A 17,431-nucleotide genomic window follows, 5' to 3' on the forward strand; every position below is an offset into this window, starting at 1 on the left:
CCAGCAAGCTCTTGTCAGTTTTTTGACTTTACTGTATTAAGGTAATATTTCATTATCAAGTGGTAATTACAAAGTAAGGCCATTAGTTCCCAGACTTCATTTTTATGACTTTCCATCATTCTTCTCTTAGGGTTTGGGTAAGGAATAAAGAAAGCATCATCACTAAAAAAGTGATAGTTATTCGCTTGTTTTATTCCCTTCCTCCAATACACGTGTATTGAACTTTTTCTGCACTTTCTGTTAAGCATGAAATATTGCAGTTTGAAAGCCAAGATGTAGGTATTCTGAAGTTGAAATCTTTGTTGCATTCTTTATGTAGAATTCTCACACAACTGTTAACCTGTTAGCTAGAACTATTGTCAATAATGGAAAAGTACAAAATAAATGTCAATTTGTGTGCATGCATAAATGTTGATTTGTGTACACGAATAAATGTTGATTTTTGTACATGAATAAATGTCGATTTATGTACATGAATAAATGTTGATTTGTGTACACGAATAAATGTTGATTTTTGTACATGAATAAATGTCGATTTATGTACATGAATAAATGTCGATTTGTGTACATGAATAAATGTTGATTTGTGTACATGAATAAATGTCGATTTATGTACATGAATAAATGTCGATTTGTGTACATGAGTAAATGTCAAATTTTGTACATTAATAAATGTTGATTTATGTACATGAATAAATGTAGATTTGTGTACCTGAACAAATGTTGATTTTTATACATGAATAAATGTTGATTTGTGTACATGAATAAATGCCATTTTTTATAAATGAGTAAATGATTGTTGTACGGGGGGTAAATAAGGCATCCCCCTGATAATGAGCCCTAATGCATATTTCAGCGGGGGGGAGAAGTATAGGAGCCAGTCTTACTTTTGGGTAAATACGGTATCTCCTTCTATTTCATCAGGCAAATAAAAATACGGATGTTATTTTTCCTAGATCTGTTTTCCAGGTCATCAATTTTATTTAATAATAAAGTGTTTTGTCTCAGTAAAAAATCTGTATTATTTTCATCTTCAGATAGCCTGCCTTCAATGTCATTTAGAGCATTTTCCATTCTGGATATCTGGATTTTCTGCTGTTTTAAAGTTTCATACATCTATCTGTTTTGAACATTTTTCCTTAAAGTTGTCTAAGTTGTTGTCCATTTTGTCCATTTTTAATGAAATTTCTTGTATAACAGTAAGAACAGATTGAAGTTCTTTATTCAGAAATAAGACCAGTGAGTTATTCTTTAAATGATGTATTTCCAGTTTACAAGTGAAAGAACCTTTCTGGTAAAAGACTGACAGGGAAAAAGTAAAATATATAGACATTTTTGAGATAAAATCCTTCAGAGTGACAAAGATTCACTCAAAATCATATTTAGGATATCTTAGAAATATAATTTCCTGTCAGAAATAAAAATAAACTAGCAGAGCAGGAGAATTATGCTGCTATCCTGTTACCATCTTGGCCATCCCCGGGAACAACTTTCTTGATGATTTTTCACAATCCAGAGTACAAGATATTTAATTTGGTATACCCCAGACTCCCACAATTCAACTCATCCATTTTTCTGTGTAGATATGAAGGATATTAAAGAACTGGTCATCACTGCTATCTGATGTATGCTCATTATTTAAGTGTGACATCAGAGATGAGGGTGAATCATTATTAGCCTTTAAAAGCAATATGGATGGGAGAATCAAATCTGTGAATGGCAGCAGTTGTCATACATTGTGTATACTATATTAAAACCATGTAGGACTTGTTGCAGAGTAATAACATGCACATATAAAACTAGAGATGCAAAGTATGTAATGAAGACTAAACATGTCCATAATTTACTGAGAATGACAAGAATCGTTATATCAGTTTGTGATGTGTATCATATTTCCTCTGTCCCAACAAATCTGTCCATAATTCACTGAGAGTGAGAAGAATCACTATATCAGTTTGTGCTGTGTATCATCTTTGTTTTGCTCCCATTCAAATCTAGCCATAATTCACTGAGAATCACAAGAATTGGTATATCAGTCTGTGGAGTGTATCATCAACTCTGGGTCATCTTTAACAGTCTGCCAAAATGAATATATCAGAGACATGGTTCCTTGAGTGACACTAATGGTATTGTGTGGGTTTAGTTCATTTTTTTGTTTATTTTTATTTATTTATTTATCTGACATTTGGTGACCAGGAATGTCTGACTGGGTCAGAAACCCATTTTCAGTGGAAGGCCAGGGAGAAAAGCTTCACAACAGAAAAACATTATAACATTATAATAAAGTATGGGATTAACTGAACCAACTGCAACTCTGATGGATACATAAAAGAAATTGTGACCCAAGAAGTCTGAAGCATATTTACAAGATGTAAAGCATTTCCTACCTTTTAATGGTTGTCAAATATTTGTATTTGTTGAGTGTATCACAGCTGACGTTATAAGCTTATGGGCACCTGTCATATGTTATTGTGGGTGATGTCCTTTGGAATTGATATGTACTTTTATGGGCCAATGGGACATAAATGTATTTATTTATACAATGCATTAACTAGGTTAGAGCACTGATTCCATTTCTTCAGTTTCAGTCTCAGCCCAGACTGTCAACACACATTAAGTGGAAAAAAAATAATAATTTATGCAATAAAAGAGCAAAATAAAAACAAAAGAATAGTTAATATACAATAGAACAAAATGATTTAGGAAGGTTGTGAACAGAAATGACCATGTACAATTTTCCATCAGTTAGCATAGCAACATGTTAGGAATTAGAAAATAGATGCTACAGCGAAAATGTTAGGCAGTACATGTCGGAGAACGGGGAGACTAAGGTATGTGACCCAAAGCCGAGCATTTACAAGCAGCTTGTGCTGTGTGATGTTCCTTAAGTTGTGCTCAAAAGCAAGACTAGATAGAGATGTCTGTAAGATTTGAGGAACAATCCTTCAAGAACGTGGATCCAAGGATGGAAAGGGAATGTTTACAGCACTGAAGTCTGGTTGAGGTACTTCTAAGAGAGGCCTTGAGTAGGTCTGAGATCTAAGGATATATGGTGGAACCTAAGTTAGGCAGAGGAAACAGAAGGGTGGCAGTTTTTTCAGGAGCCAGAAAAGTTGGGAGCTGAGAAGTAGATTGGTCCATTGTTGAACAGGCTGCCAGATGGCTTTGGCTAGTGCAAAACAGTGGTGTTCATACAATGGGAAAAGGGTAATGAAGCAATAGGTGACTTGGAGATTGTTTGGATGGTGGTCGTTTTTGCTGTAGCCATTATTAGAACTGGTATTGCATTACAATATTTTGCATTTTAATAAATGTTTTGACAAACAGTTTAGTGGCTTTAGTTGCAGTTTTGCCTCATAAAACAGTTTAGTGGCTTTAGTTGCAGTTTTGCCTCATAGTTATACAACAGTGTGGGTTTTATTACAATTTTATGAACCAAAATTGCAACACCATGAAATTTCAAAATCCTGATCATTGTTAGAACTTACAGAATGGGGAAACTGTAAATCAGCACCCTGATTGGAGAAGGAACGTTCTTCAGCAGGGTATTAATGTACAAGTATTGCCCGCTGTAAAATGAGTCTGCCACTTCATGACAGCATATCAAGCTGCTGTGGAGCTAGGATGGCTAAAAAAATAACAGTCCCCATTACTTTACACTTGTTAAGCAGCGCTTTTGCTGTTTAGCAAGCGTAAAACAAACATAAGCAGATATGTGTATATGTATGTGTATGTGTATGTGTATGTGTGTGTTTATGTTTCTGTCTGTGTATGTGAGTGAATGCGTGTATTAAATCAGAGGAGACTGTGTATGTGAGAGATCGAGAGAGAGAGAGTGAGAGTGGTCTTGTGTGAGTGAATGCATGTATGAAAGCAGAAGAGACTGTGTGTGTGAAAGAGAGATTGAAAGAGAGTGAGAGCGATCTTGTGTGAGTGAACGCATGTGTGAAAGCAGAAGGGACTGTGTGTGTGAAAGAGAGATTGAAAGAGAGTGAGAGCGATCTTGTGTGAGTGAACGCATGTGTGAAAGCAGAAGGGACTGTGTGTGTGAGAGAGACTGAGAGAGACTGAAAGTGGTCTTGTGTGAGCAAATGCATGTATTAAAGCAGAAATGACTGTGTATGAGAGAGAGAGAGACAGAGAGAGAGAATGGGGTCTCTGTAAAATTGCTGTGTTTTATTTTTTTTTTTTTTTAAGTACCATATTATTTTTATTATATATTTTTGATATAAAATGTTTCCTCCAACACCATTAATGTATAGTACTGAAAGTTTGAAACATTAGGTGGACGAACTATTTTACATAAAAAAAAATTTAAAAAAAATACGATAGTAGTTAAAAACATAAGTAAGTAAAACACAATAATTTTACAGAGAACCCGTTTTTTAAGTGCAATAACACCCTCCTGGTTGTGTGTTAATGTGTAATAAATTCTCTTCCAGGGATGCAGAGACCCTCCACCTGCAGCATCAGGCCTCATAACACCCCAGGGAGGGTAAGTACACATTAATACACACCCTGTTGGGCATTATTGCTTACATTTATTTCCTGATAAGTAGATCAACATCCTTACAAATAACTACAGTAAAGTAAAGTTCTGTCATAGATTTGTCAATAATATTTTTTATCTTTAGGATAATTAAGAAAATGATTATATAGCTTGCTCTGAGAATATGGAGTCAGACACAAAGGGATTAGAATACAGTAATACGACAGGGGAATTGTAAACCACTTTAAATTATTTGTATATTAAAGAAAGGTATGCTACTATGTTGTAAACTAATCCCAAAGAGTGCAATAAATTGTTAAGTAGTCACAGTCATGACGCTGAATTTGAGATATGGGTCAGATGCATGTCATAAGGGGAATTCAATAAAGCCTACACATGGTGATTTTCCAAGTAGGCATATTGGAATGGAGCTTACAAGGAAGTAAGCTGCAGTCCGATCCAGTAAACAGAGCAGAGGGGCGTGCACAAGCATGCAGATGCAGAAGTGTTCATGGCATGCAAATCACCTTATAAGCAGGTGAATTGCATGCAAATAAGGGTGCTGGAGTGATCCAGCAAGCAGATAGACAGTCCTGCAGACCCTGTGTTTGTGTCCAAAGTGTACACAGAAAATATCTGTGTACAAAAAATACAACTGGTACAGGGGCTGTAAAAGCCTATTTAGAAGGACAGGAATTACTTAATAGGCAAAGTTATGTGCAAAACTATGCCCTGTGTGTCAAAACTATCATGCAAAATAATGTAATAAATATGTTTTTTTAATACTGATATTACATTTGTGTGACTGCATGCGTGTGTGTGCCTTCTGTGGAAGGTTGAGCGCCGGGCTGGCAACTCAACATCATAAAACTCTACTGCCAATCATGAGTGGACAGGTGATCTGCTGTGGTTGCCCCAAACTGGGAAAAGCCAAAAGAATAATAATAATAAGAAGAAGATTACATTCGCTCGGGAGGCAGCAATATGCAAACGTGTCGTTATGCAAAAAAAAATATATATATATATATATATATATATATATATATATATATATATATAAAGTATAAAAAGTAAAAATTAGAAATATGTGAGGATAATGCACTATAGGGCCCTGCATGGAGTATGTACAATGGTACATTTCAGTGGTTGCTAAGAAAGCAGGCCCTGGAATAGTGAAGTATCTAGGTTGCGTGCACGGATCTGAATGCAAATGAGCTAGGGTTACTGAAGAGCAAAAATTGGCTACTGTGTCCACAGATAAAATCCGTGTAGCACCAGAACTATGTTGGTGTCCACAGAAGAGCTAGTTGATATCAAAAGGGGGGGTATCACTATATATACAAGCTGAATGGAGCTCAGCAGCACCCATTTCCATGGTGTGCCTCTCAGCTAAGCAGGCTTTGCTTAGCTATGCGGAGCGTATTTTAGATAGCTTGAGCTATGCTAAGTGTGCCCGAGCATGGGAATAGGTATCCAAACTGCTGAGCATTGTTTATACCTGCAGCATGGGTTTGCATGTCACTCCACAGTGCTTAGCAGGGAAGGCAGTTTAAAAAAAAGGAAATTGCCTGGGAAAGCCAATCATGTAGAAAATACTGATAACCCCTGTTCCACTTACATTGACCCATTCAAATCCCTCAGTGATAGACCTGACAGATGGAATGCATCATAGTTAGCCAATCACACAGGCTGCATCTGTGGTGGACCACTATAAAGTATGCATACATCCTACAATTAGATTTTTCCCTCACACTCTGCACCATTGGAGTACAGACTTGGGAATTTTAACTGACAGAATGCTAGGGGCTACCGCTGCTCTGCTACATCTGTATGTGTTAGAGGCTGAGGTCAGTGCTGATGCTGCTGACAATAGGCCCAGAATGAGAAGGAGAAGAGCATTCAGACCCAGGGTAACCTCCCAGGAGCTACATGAGCTTGAGACTGTAGAGAGCTACAGGGTAGACAGGGACATACTACAAGAACTCACTGAACTTTGCTGCCCTCAACTCAGACCCAGAGCCAACAGAAGGGAACCCATCCCAGTGGAAACAAAGGTGTGTGTAGTGCTTAGAATACTAGCTACAGGTACTTTTCAAAGACCAACTGAAGACATGATGGCGGTCTCACAGCCATCTGTATCAAGGGTACTCCACAATTCCTGGCTCACATGCAAACACATGCCAGTGAACACGTTTATTTACCCTGCACAGTTGAGGAGAGAGCCAGCAGTATGCATCTCTTCTACCATGAAGCACACTATCCTGAGGTACTGGATGCCATATACTGTACTCATGTACACATTAAAGTGAGTGTTATATATATATATATATATATATATATATATATATATATATATATATATATGTATAATTATATATATTTATATATATATATATATATATATATATATATATATATATGTATAATTATATATATATATATATATATATATATATATATATATATATATATATATGTATATATATATATATATATATATATATATATATATATATATATGTATAATTATATATATTTATATATATATATATATATATATATATATATATATATATATATATTATATATATATATATATATATATATATATATATATATATTTATATATGTATGTATAATTATATATTTTTATATATATATATATATATATATATATATATATATATATATATATATATATATGTGTTGTCTTTCGGCTTTTCCTGGTTAGGGGTCGCCACAGCTGAACTCCGGTCCGCTAACAATTGGCAATAGATTTTCACGGTGCCGAGTTGCCAGCTCGATGCCCAACCTTCAACGAAGGCACACCCATTCACGCATGTCTTTTGGAGCACCACTCAACCCGTGGGGAGGACATGCAGACTCCACACAGAAGGTAGGAGAACCTCTTTCTGTGAGGCAACAACGCTACCTCTGCACCACCACACATTACATTTTATATATATATATATATATATATATATATATATATATATATCCCTTTGCAGAAGTGTGCCTATCTGTGTGGAATGCTTGTACATTTTAAGGCCCTGTGAGTAGCTGCTGGCCTTAAATAGTCCACATCTACCTAGGTATAAAAGCTATCCACCACTACCTACATTGGTAGGTACCGAATACCCAGGTGACATATATTAAAGGTAGCATGCCTTGTCATGGGGTATGGATGCAAGATTATGCTCTCTGCCCTTATTGCTCCTGACACACTGTTCTACACACACACACCTAGGTAACCATTGCCATATACAGCCATACCTTGCTGATGTCCTATTTCTGCTTTGCTGCTATGTCATCCGGAGCCGCTGTATTGCCACCAAGTCTCCACAGTGTAGCCACTCATACTTCTGGAAGATAAACATGCAAAGTTCTGAGAGACACCTGCCAGTCTGCAACACTACTGCCAATCTAACATCATGCAGCAAAGGTACAAACACTTTGACGTGTAGTCATAACACATGCCAGCATACAGCACCTGTCATAGCATAAAACTACCACACTACAAAATGTCATGTGATGTAATGTAGTGCATCAGACACATATTAGAATGTCACTTCATCGATGGTATGGATGGCACGGATGTAGCGCAGGCATCCTCACATGCACAGGATATGGTGTGAGAGTGCTAGAGGCCCAGGTAGTACCAAACAGTTGATGTCATGTGTTTGAGTCAGGAAAAGGTTCTGGTAGCTGGGCCATGGAGAGGTGCTGTGTGTGTTTATTGGTGACCTGCATGTGACAATGATGTTTGAGTGTGTGCATGTACACAGTCAAACCATGTGCTAGCCCTACACATGGGTATGGTGGATAGGTGTGGACCATACATGGCAGAATGGACAGTTCACCATCTCTGGCTTTGAACAAGGGACCTGACTCTGCCAGGAGTGGCGCTGGCACCAGCATGCCCAAGGTCAGATGCTGTACTAGTCACTGACAGTGACTGGTGTCTGTTGGGCCTGTGTCCCTCACAGGACTGCCCAGGATGATGTACCCATGGCCTGCCATGTCATGGTGTGAACAGCACCCTCCCTTCTGTAGTGCTGGAGGTATTGCCACTATGGGGCATGAGTGTGAATGGTCACGTGGACTCTCAGCAGATGTTGTTGCTGACCTATGGCCATGTGTCTGAAACTCTACTCCCACCACATGTTCTAGCACAATGTGTGATCAAGGACTGACAATGTCTCACCCCACCATCTGTCCACTATATCAGTGAAATGATGCATGGCATCACCAGTGTGGTGGATGGAGTCACGGATTTCGGACAGTGATGCATCCATGATCCTGAGCATCCATCTGGTTCAGAATGTGCCTGTGCCTCCATGATGGACTGAAACCTGTGTCGAGAGACCTGTGATGTGACACCTGTGACTGTTAGTGGATGGGCAGCAGTCCTCCTTTGAGCACCCCTGTCAATCTGCCTGTGTAGGACCTCACCAGCTCTCTGGCTATGGCTAGTGTCTACACTCACTAATGACATATTGCCACACTCTTCTATTCAATGTCACCACACTCTGACTGTACAATATATGTGGCTGCAGGGGACTGGGTATGTGTGGGCATACTGACTGTGTGCAGGAACACTGGGGGAGGAAGTGGGATGTCAATCCATGGAACAGATTCAGCCTCCAACAGCCCCACCTGTGCATCACTATGGCCACCATCATCATTAGAGCCCGATGAGACACTAACATCATGTTGTGAGAGGGAAAGACTCCAACCCCCATGGTAAACTGTGAGGAAGAAGACAAAATAAGTATATCACTACCTGCACTATTATGTATGGTAACCCACACACATACATCTACACTTGAGGAGTCACAACTGCATTACACATACTACATCTTATTTCTGATGCCATGCAGAACACACAAGCAGACTACAACATACACCCAAAGACTCCCTATGCTGTGGAATAAAATCCCGGTATATGTGAGGCAGAGCACCTCGCTGGCCTTGTTCAAGAGAAATCTTGACCAATGGATGGGAGATCGCAGATATACCCCAGGGATTACCTCAGTGTCACTGCTCAACAGAGGCACAGCAAAATAATGGGTATAGTTCCCCATACTAAAGGGGTGGCGTAAGCCACAAAACTATGGGCTATGCTTGTAAATGCCCTCAGGCAGATAGCCTAGTATGAACCTATGAACCTATGAACCTAAGACAGGCTCTTTATAATATGCACTGCAGCTACAGCCAGTTAATATTGCCAGTGCTAAACACCTGTGTGATAAGCAATATGTTAGCATATGTGATAGATCTACGCCTAAAACACAGTGCACCTGTCTTGAGCATACTATGCTGGTTCTAGTATCACTGCCTCAGGTATGTCCCATCTCCATATTTTATGTGAACAGGCATCTATGAGTGACTGCCTCCTGTATAGCAGACTGCATAGACCTTCCCAAAAATAAGTGCAAATGTGTTACTGCTCCTGCAAATACACAACTGTTATTACCCATTCAATGCACATCAGTTAACCCTTCCAAAATTGAACATACAAGTATTGTACTCTGGCTAAGAATAACAGTTGTGCCTAGGAAAAAATGTCAGCCATTAACATTCGTAGTGTATATATGATTCGTACAACAACAATATCATATTCACCAGGTACAGAACCTTGGAGTCCAGACACACCTGACGTACCTATGGAAATGTGAGGAAGAGCTATTGTCAGCAATACCAAATGTGGCATTGTTACAGGGTAATATGTACATATATCAACATGTACAGTAGCTAATGTAATACTGCCTACATTGCTGACATTCTGAGTATGTGTGCACAACTGTGCATTAAAACCAAACCTCCCAATGCAGATAGACCTGACATCCATGTACTGGTATGCAGAGGCTGACATTTTGATTCAGTATTATAATGATGAACACAGGAAGCTTACTTGGATGCTATTCTGCTGTGGATGCTGTGGCACCCATCTCCACAATGTATGGGGTGATGGATGCTTGGGAGCTGGTGGTTGTTCCCAGGTTTGCCAGGAAGTCCTCTGCAACTGAGAATGGTTCTTCTGCTGCAGGCCCTCCACCGGTGGCAGCACAATCCCTGCCATGCAGCATTGACCATATCTGTTGTCCGGTGTTGGACCTGCTTGTAGGTTCTGTCCTGTAGGCCTACTTGGTTGACTGCTGCAACGAGGTCAGCCCACAATGCTGCACATTGGTCATGATGCTCGTGACTCCTGGACAGTAGAATGTTGTGATGCAGATTGAGGCCATCCAGGATGACATTATTTTCAGACTCTGAAAATGGAGGGTGCCTCCTTCAATACATCCTTTCTGAAAGACAACAAGAGGGGAACATATAACGGGACCAGATACATTAATATCCCCTAAATACAGACCCTGTACATCCAAACTGGCCTGCACTATCCACTTCTCCCTCCCATGCCATTGCCCACAGTCTATCAACACACTATGTATGTCACTGTCACCAACATCATTACCACAATTAAAAGAACATGCTGGAAGGACAGGTTAATTTCCCAAAGACTGCCCGTACTCTGAAATAAGCTTCCCGTTCATGTCAAGCAGAGCACCTCACTGGCCTTCTTCAAGAGAAATCTTGACAATTGGATGGGAAACAGAAAGTTCACTATAGGGATCATTCTAGTTGCCCTTCTGGATATGGGCACTGTGAACTAACATCTGGTGGAATGCTGCCTGGGCAATTTTTTTTTTTGGGGGGGGGGGCGCTAGGCTTGTAAAGGCTCCGGGGTCTTTAGCCTAGTACACACCTATGAATCTATGAACATAGTAGCAATACTGGTTATGTCCTTGCGTGCCATGACAAAGTGTGCTGTATTTCACCACACCAATCAATACCATCTACTGTGGTGTGTACCTGTGGGCAAGGTGACACTGCTATGTCCTACAGCCACTGTCAGTCACATAAGTGTGTGTTATCACAACTATATGGGGACAGTCCAGCAACATGAGTGTGCCACAATGACAGACAGCAATTCAAACCTGTTGTAGTATATCCTCCCTGTAGGTGTCATACCTCTCCAGTACACAGATGTTTGCTGTATGTGTACATGTGCCTGCTATATGTGGTCCTTTTGGCACAAACCTCTGAATGTCTGGCAAGTGGTTGGCCAATAATTGATGGTTGTTCTCAGAATATAGAGAATCTGGCTATCACATGCCAGAACCCTCAGAAAACAGTTATGCTACAGTAATGATTGTTACTCTATTCATACTCTTACTTTGGATGACCAATATGTACACTCTGTTGCTGAAGTTTGGCCTGTGTCCCTCCAGTAATGATGGCCATGACCTCACGTCCTGCTGTAGGGGGTTGGTTGGCAGGTATGTTAGCCATAGCTCTCAAGAAATGACATATGAATGTTGATTAAATTGTGACCTAGCCAAACTACATATGGGACAGTCAGGGACATTTTTACAATGTCTGAATTATGCTTATCTGATATTCACAGAAAGAGACGAGCTATATAACAGCACATCATGTGATATGACAGCTGTGTCCACCCTTACTTACTGTCAATATGTCTAACACATAACAATAGAAATTGTACAGAAGCCGACTGTTGTAGGAGGGAGCGAGAGGGCCACAGCTGTGATGTAATTCACAGAAGGCACAGTTGAGAGGCATGCCTGTAGCTGTTGGACAGCAAACTATCACCGACATGTAATTCTCAGGGATGTAATACAGGCCTACTGTTGTAATCCCTATTCCCCATAACTGCATCCCCATCTGCATCCCATTATATGGGGACTTGTATTACATACTTGATAGAGTGATGTAATCCTTTTGTGCAGAAATCCTCAAGAAAAATGCTTGGAAAATCGCAGTCTGTCTTGGTAAAGCAAGTTACAGACCTGTTTTCCATAGGCAACTGCTTGCCTTTTGCAGGTAATTCTCAATACCAGGTGATTGCCTGTGCACCAACCCATAGCTCAGACTTGCTAATTACATCCAGAACAGCTGGGTAGCACTTTCATTAGCCAATTGCATACCACGACATACACTGCAGTCTACAGCTGCTTTCTTATCCCTAGGAGTTATACTGAGGAGTGTGAACACTTTCGAGGACAGCAAGCTGTATGTGTCACTGAGGGAGCAGTGTCAGCTCTGTCATTACAGCACAGCCAGGGTGAGTGTATCCATAACAGTCTAGTTGAGGCATGTCATTAAGTTACATATGTTATGTAACAGTGCCAATCAGAGAGTAGTAGGTGAGATATAGGTAGGGCATATGAATATGTGCAGTGTGTCCCTACCTACAGGCCTTTGACTTGTTAACATGGGTGGCAGTTAATTCAGTAGCAGCAACCTGTTTTGTTTAAAATTGCATGATTTAGTCACTATTTACTGTATTCACAAAACTGTATCGATCCCAGGACTGTGGGTTGCAAAATGTACTGCATGCAAGGCATTTAACAGACTGAACTACAGAGTCACTGCTGCAGTAGGTGTATTTGCAAGACATATGGGCATGCATACAGTCTCTGACACCAGAATTACATTAGCATGTGTTTTCTGATGGGTATGAGGAGTGATACTGAAATGTCTTTCACAATCTTCTAACCTCAATCTTTAATGACTTGCCATTAGTTTAGCAGACACATATGTTTTTGTGAAAACCATGCCAAACCAATGGGGCGTAACTGTGGACATTCTGCAACAGTCTGTACAGTTGACAGCTATACCTGCTATCCCAGGCCTCATTTATTTATTTACTTTATTTATTTCCCGTTCGATAACTGGGCTCAAGGAGCCTGTTTTCAGTGGAGGCCCGGGGAGAAAAGCTCCAAAATTACAGATACAATAAAAATATGATAAAAAGTATAATAAAATGCAGTTATGAATAAAACCTAGTATTATATAATATTTTAAATAAAATTGTAAGATGAGACAGTGAGATGTAGCAAAAATGCAGTGCAATAAGTGGAGTATAGGAGACTTGAGTATAGTCCATAAAGAACATGCATGGTAAGGAAGATGGGTAGTGGAAAGTATGCAGAGTAGTAGGAATAAATACCTACGAGTGGAGGAAGGAGAGAGAGGCAGTTGAGTAGTGAAGCAAGAGGCAATTGTTTATTAGAAAGAACATATGTGAGAAAAGCAATAGGGGTAATAGAAGGGGGAAGGAGGGTAAAGTTAGTAGAAGAGTGTTGGACACAATTTGTAGAATGTTAGAGTCATTGGTTAGTCAAATGTAATATAGGTTTAGAAGGAAGAAGTATATAGGGAGAGATAGTACATTAAGAAGGCTATGTATAGTATTTACACTATATACATTAAAGGTTTATAAGTTATATTAGAAATTTCAAGGGGAAGCTGTTGGGCAGAATAGCAAGGTGAAGAAGTATTTAATGAAGAACAAGTAGGAATGAGTTTATTAGGATTAGGGGGGCAGAGAGCAATTACATTTCCAATTATGGGAGAGATGAGAATGGAGCTGGGATTTGAAGAGTTCAAGGTTATTGGAGATTCTTAGCAAGGAGGGAAAAGAATTCTATTTTTTTTTGCTAAGGAATATGATAGCAGAGACTGGCCAGCGGGACATTTTGGTTTATGAATAGAAAGTTGATTTTGTTGTGCAGATCTTAAGGGTCTGTGGGGAGTATGAGAAGGAAGGATGTATGCTAGAGCAGGGCATGCAGTAGGTTTAAAGATTAATTTGTGGGCTGTAGTGAGTTGGAGGTAATCGAGGTAGTTGGAAATCTCTAGCCATTTTAGCATATGTAGAGAAGAGCAATGGTGGGAGGAGTGTTTAGATTTAGTAGCGAATTTGGAGATTTTGTTGTAGCAGATTTCTAGTTTTGAGGAGATGGAGGAAGCAAGGTTGGTTAGAAGAGGGCATGGACAGCCATTATTATTTATTTGGCTGTGTACTGGTACAGTATCTGCATCACAGTCCCATGTACACTGCCAATTTCTCCATTATATGTACTTGCAGTGTGTCAATGGCAATTAGGATATGTTTTTGGAAACACCTATTTTCATTCAGAGCTGAGTGGCCTAATGCACTGTGCTATAAATGGCAGGGGCCCAGGTTGGAGATGTGGCAAGAGTGATTATTTTGCAGATGTAGCTAACACTGTCAGAAACACATAAGATGATTAAGGTACTTTTAAGCAGGTTTGCGGGGGTTTGTGTGTTATGCCACACTGCTTAGCTCCACATAAATCTGTGCTAATTATGAAAAAAGAAAAAAAAAAGGGTGATAGGAAAGTGGTGAAATACATGCAAGCAGGGGAAAAACATATCGAAAGGCAGGTAGGGATGTGCAGGACAGGTGTAGGGAAGGTCCATAGATCTCCATTTCTTGTACAGCAACAGCTGTGCAGGTTCTACAGAGTTTGGAATTTGGAGCCTCACACCCCAGAGAGAGGGGTGAGGGCAACATAACTGTGTTGATTGATTCATGTAATAATTAATTGTGTCCAGTGGACATGGGAGTGAAATGGAGAGCTACATATTGGGTGATATTTTTTATGGGACAGGTGTACTTTTTATTTAATGAGAGAGTGGAATGTTGGGGAAGAGATATAAGTATGTGGGGGAGGTAAGTTGGGTAGGAGAGGTTGAATTTGCAAACAGACAGGACAGCATACAGGGATGGTGTATGACACAGGGGGTAAACATCTTGTATGAGGAGGATGTGGAATCAGAGATTCATGTGCCCCCAGATGGCAGCAGTGTGACTGAGCTCCCCACCCACTGGCAATCAAAACTGCTCCTTCACTGCCTCAAAGGTGGCTGTGCTGGATGCTGGGCACCAGGGTCACCTTGCCCCTCCAGGTTGGTCAGCCTACCCTCAATCTGGCGTGGACAGTTCTCATAACCACGATGCACTATCCTGACTACCATCACCGGTAGCTGATCCTGGGTGACAACTCCCCTTCTGCCCCTGCTCCCAGGAGGGACAGGCCCCATCCCCTGAGGCAGTTCCACCCATAGGGGGTGCAGGGTCAGCAGAGGGGGCACCACCAGCTTGGGTCCCAGATGTGCTGGGACCTGGTTCCACAGCCGGCTGAGGTAGGGTAGGCAGATGACCAGGAACTAGCCTGCTCCAACGAGCTGTGGTGTTGAAGTATATCAATATGTATTGGTTAGTAATGAACATAACATTTAGTTAGTTATAACAGCAGCCCATAACATTGTAAATAACCCAGTAACATAGCATTGCATAGTATATGGAACACAGCAAAAAAGAGATAACAGTCAGTATAGTAACAGCACGCCAGTAAGAGTTATGACATAAGGTCAATAACATAGGTAATTCAACATGTTATGTTAGTATGCAACCATTGTTTTACATAACAATAATAAAAGCAAGGCCCAACATAATGTTTAGAGAACATCTGTTAATAGTAAACCATAAACAATGTACAGCAATAATAAATTATGATGAAGATAAGGGGTGGGAGAGAGAGAAATATAGTCCATTAGTACCAGTATAGGCTATATAGTTTGCAACAGTACTGTTTATTACTCTACAGGTCTGCCCTTCCTTTATGTATAATAGTGCCCTATAGCTGCTGTAGCATGGACATACCTCTCAAGCTATCCACATGGGACAGTATGGGCCAAGCTGTAACACCTACAGGTACACGACTACACAGGACTATTACATGTCAGGTGGACCTATATGACTACCAAGGTGTACTGTATACTGATGTAGTGTGACTGTGCTATTGACATATAATCATGTTGATGATAGATCTGTGACAGAGGGATTAGGTGATAGTGATTATAGTCCATCACAGCGTGACATTTGAGAGACATGTATCGTATACAGTATAGAGAGTAAACAACTATCATTCTGCCCTTGCCAGGCATGGGGTTAGACTATCAGCAAATATACACAGACACACCAAGTACACAGCCATAAGAAGATTACACATTTTATTTATTGTAATATCTTTTATTAGTATTGTACTTGTTGCCTTCATTTTCTGACATCTTATCACATTCTTGATCAATGCTGTTAACAGTCGGTTACTTCTGAACACACAAATTATTAACCCATAATAACTGCATCTATTTGTCTTTATTTCCTGTGGGGAGAAAATCTGTTAACAATACATAAACTAATTCAATAATATTTATTAGTACTTGTCACTGTATTTGAACCCTGGTCTGTGTATGACAAAATCTGCATCAGACGCAGCATTTAAGAAACTGAGCTACTGAGCCACTGCTGACTATTGACTGCCTGATATTTGCCTAGAGCTTACCTGAAAACAAAATATGACCTTATAATTGCAGTACAGTTTTATACAAGACTGCAGTGACAGTTGAACATACATGCATGAGACTCATGCGTGACAGAGATACTAGGTAAACTGTCCATTAATACATAGAATGCAGGTGTACACAATAAACTCTTAGTGGATGGAAATATCTGTAATGTGTACAAACAATATCAGAGTATTGGTTTGGCTACCTGACCCATATACAGTTGCAGATGGTATATTTGCAGTCTACAGCTATTACAGTTTCATACTTGCCTTCAACACTGTACCTCAGAGCAGGAATGCATATAGCTGAAATGCAATGGTTAACTCAAGACAATCCTGATATACCCAATAAACCTTAGGTGTTCCTGGTATTGCTTCAGATGTTAGTGCAGAACATTTCATAATGCATATATCTTGTAGTACAGCTGTAAATCTACAGTTTAGCATCTTAGTTTAGTTTAGTATCTTACCTAACCTTGAGTCAGTTAGAGGTATTCTTTGTCTTCTTATTTCACAGCAGATGTCATATTCAATTTCATGAAAAATATCCCTACTTACACATATTGCCCCACACAGTTGTTTTATTAGGGGTACCTTGTCGTATTTTCGTGTCTTTATTACACGACATTTGGGATGATGCAGATGGTGCAATACAGCTGTAATTCCACAATTATTGCAGTAGAATCTTTATTTCATTAAT

The sequence above is a fragment of the Protopterus annectens genome, chromosome 12.part0, assembly GCF_019279795.1.
Source record: "Protopterus annectens isolate FY-2018-M chromosome 12.part0, PAN1.0, whole genome shotgun sequence".
In the NCBI taxonomy this organism is placed as follows: domain Eukaryota; kingdom Metazoa; phylum Chordata; order Ceratodontiformes; family Protopteridae; genus Protopterus; species Protopterus annectens.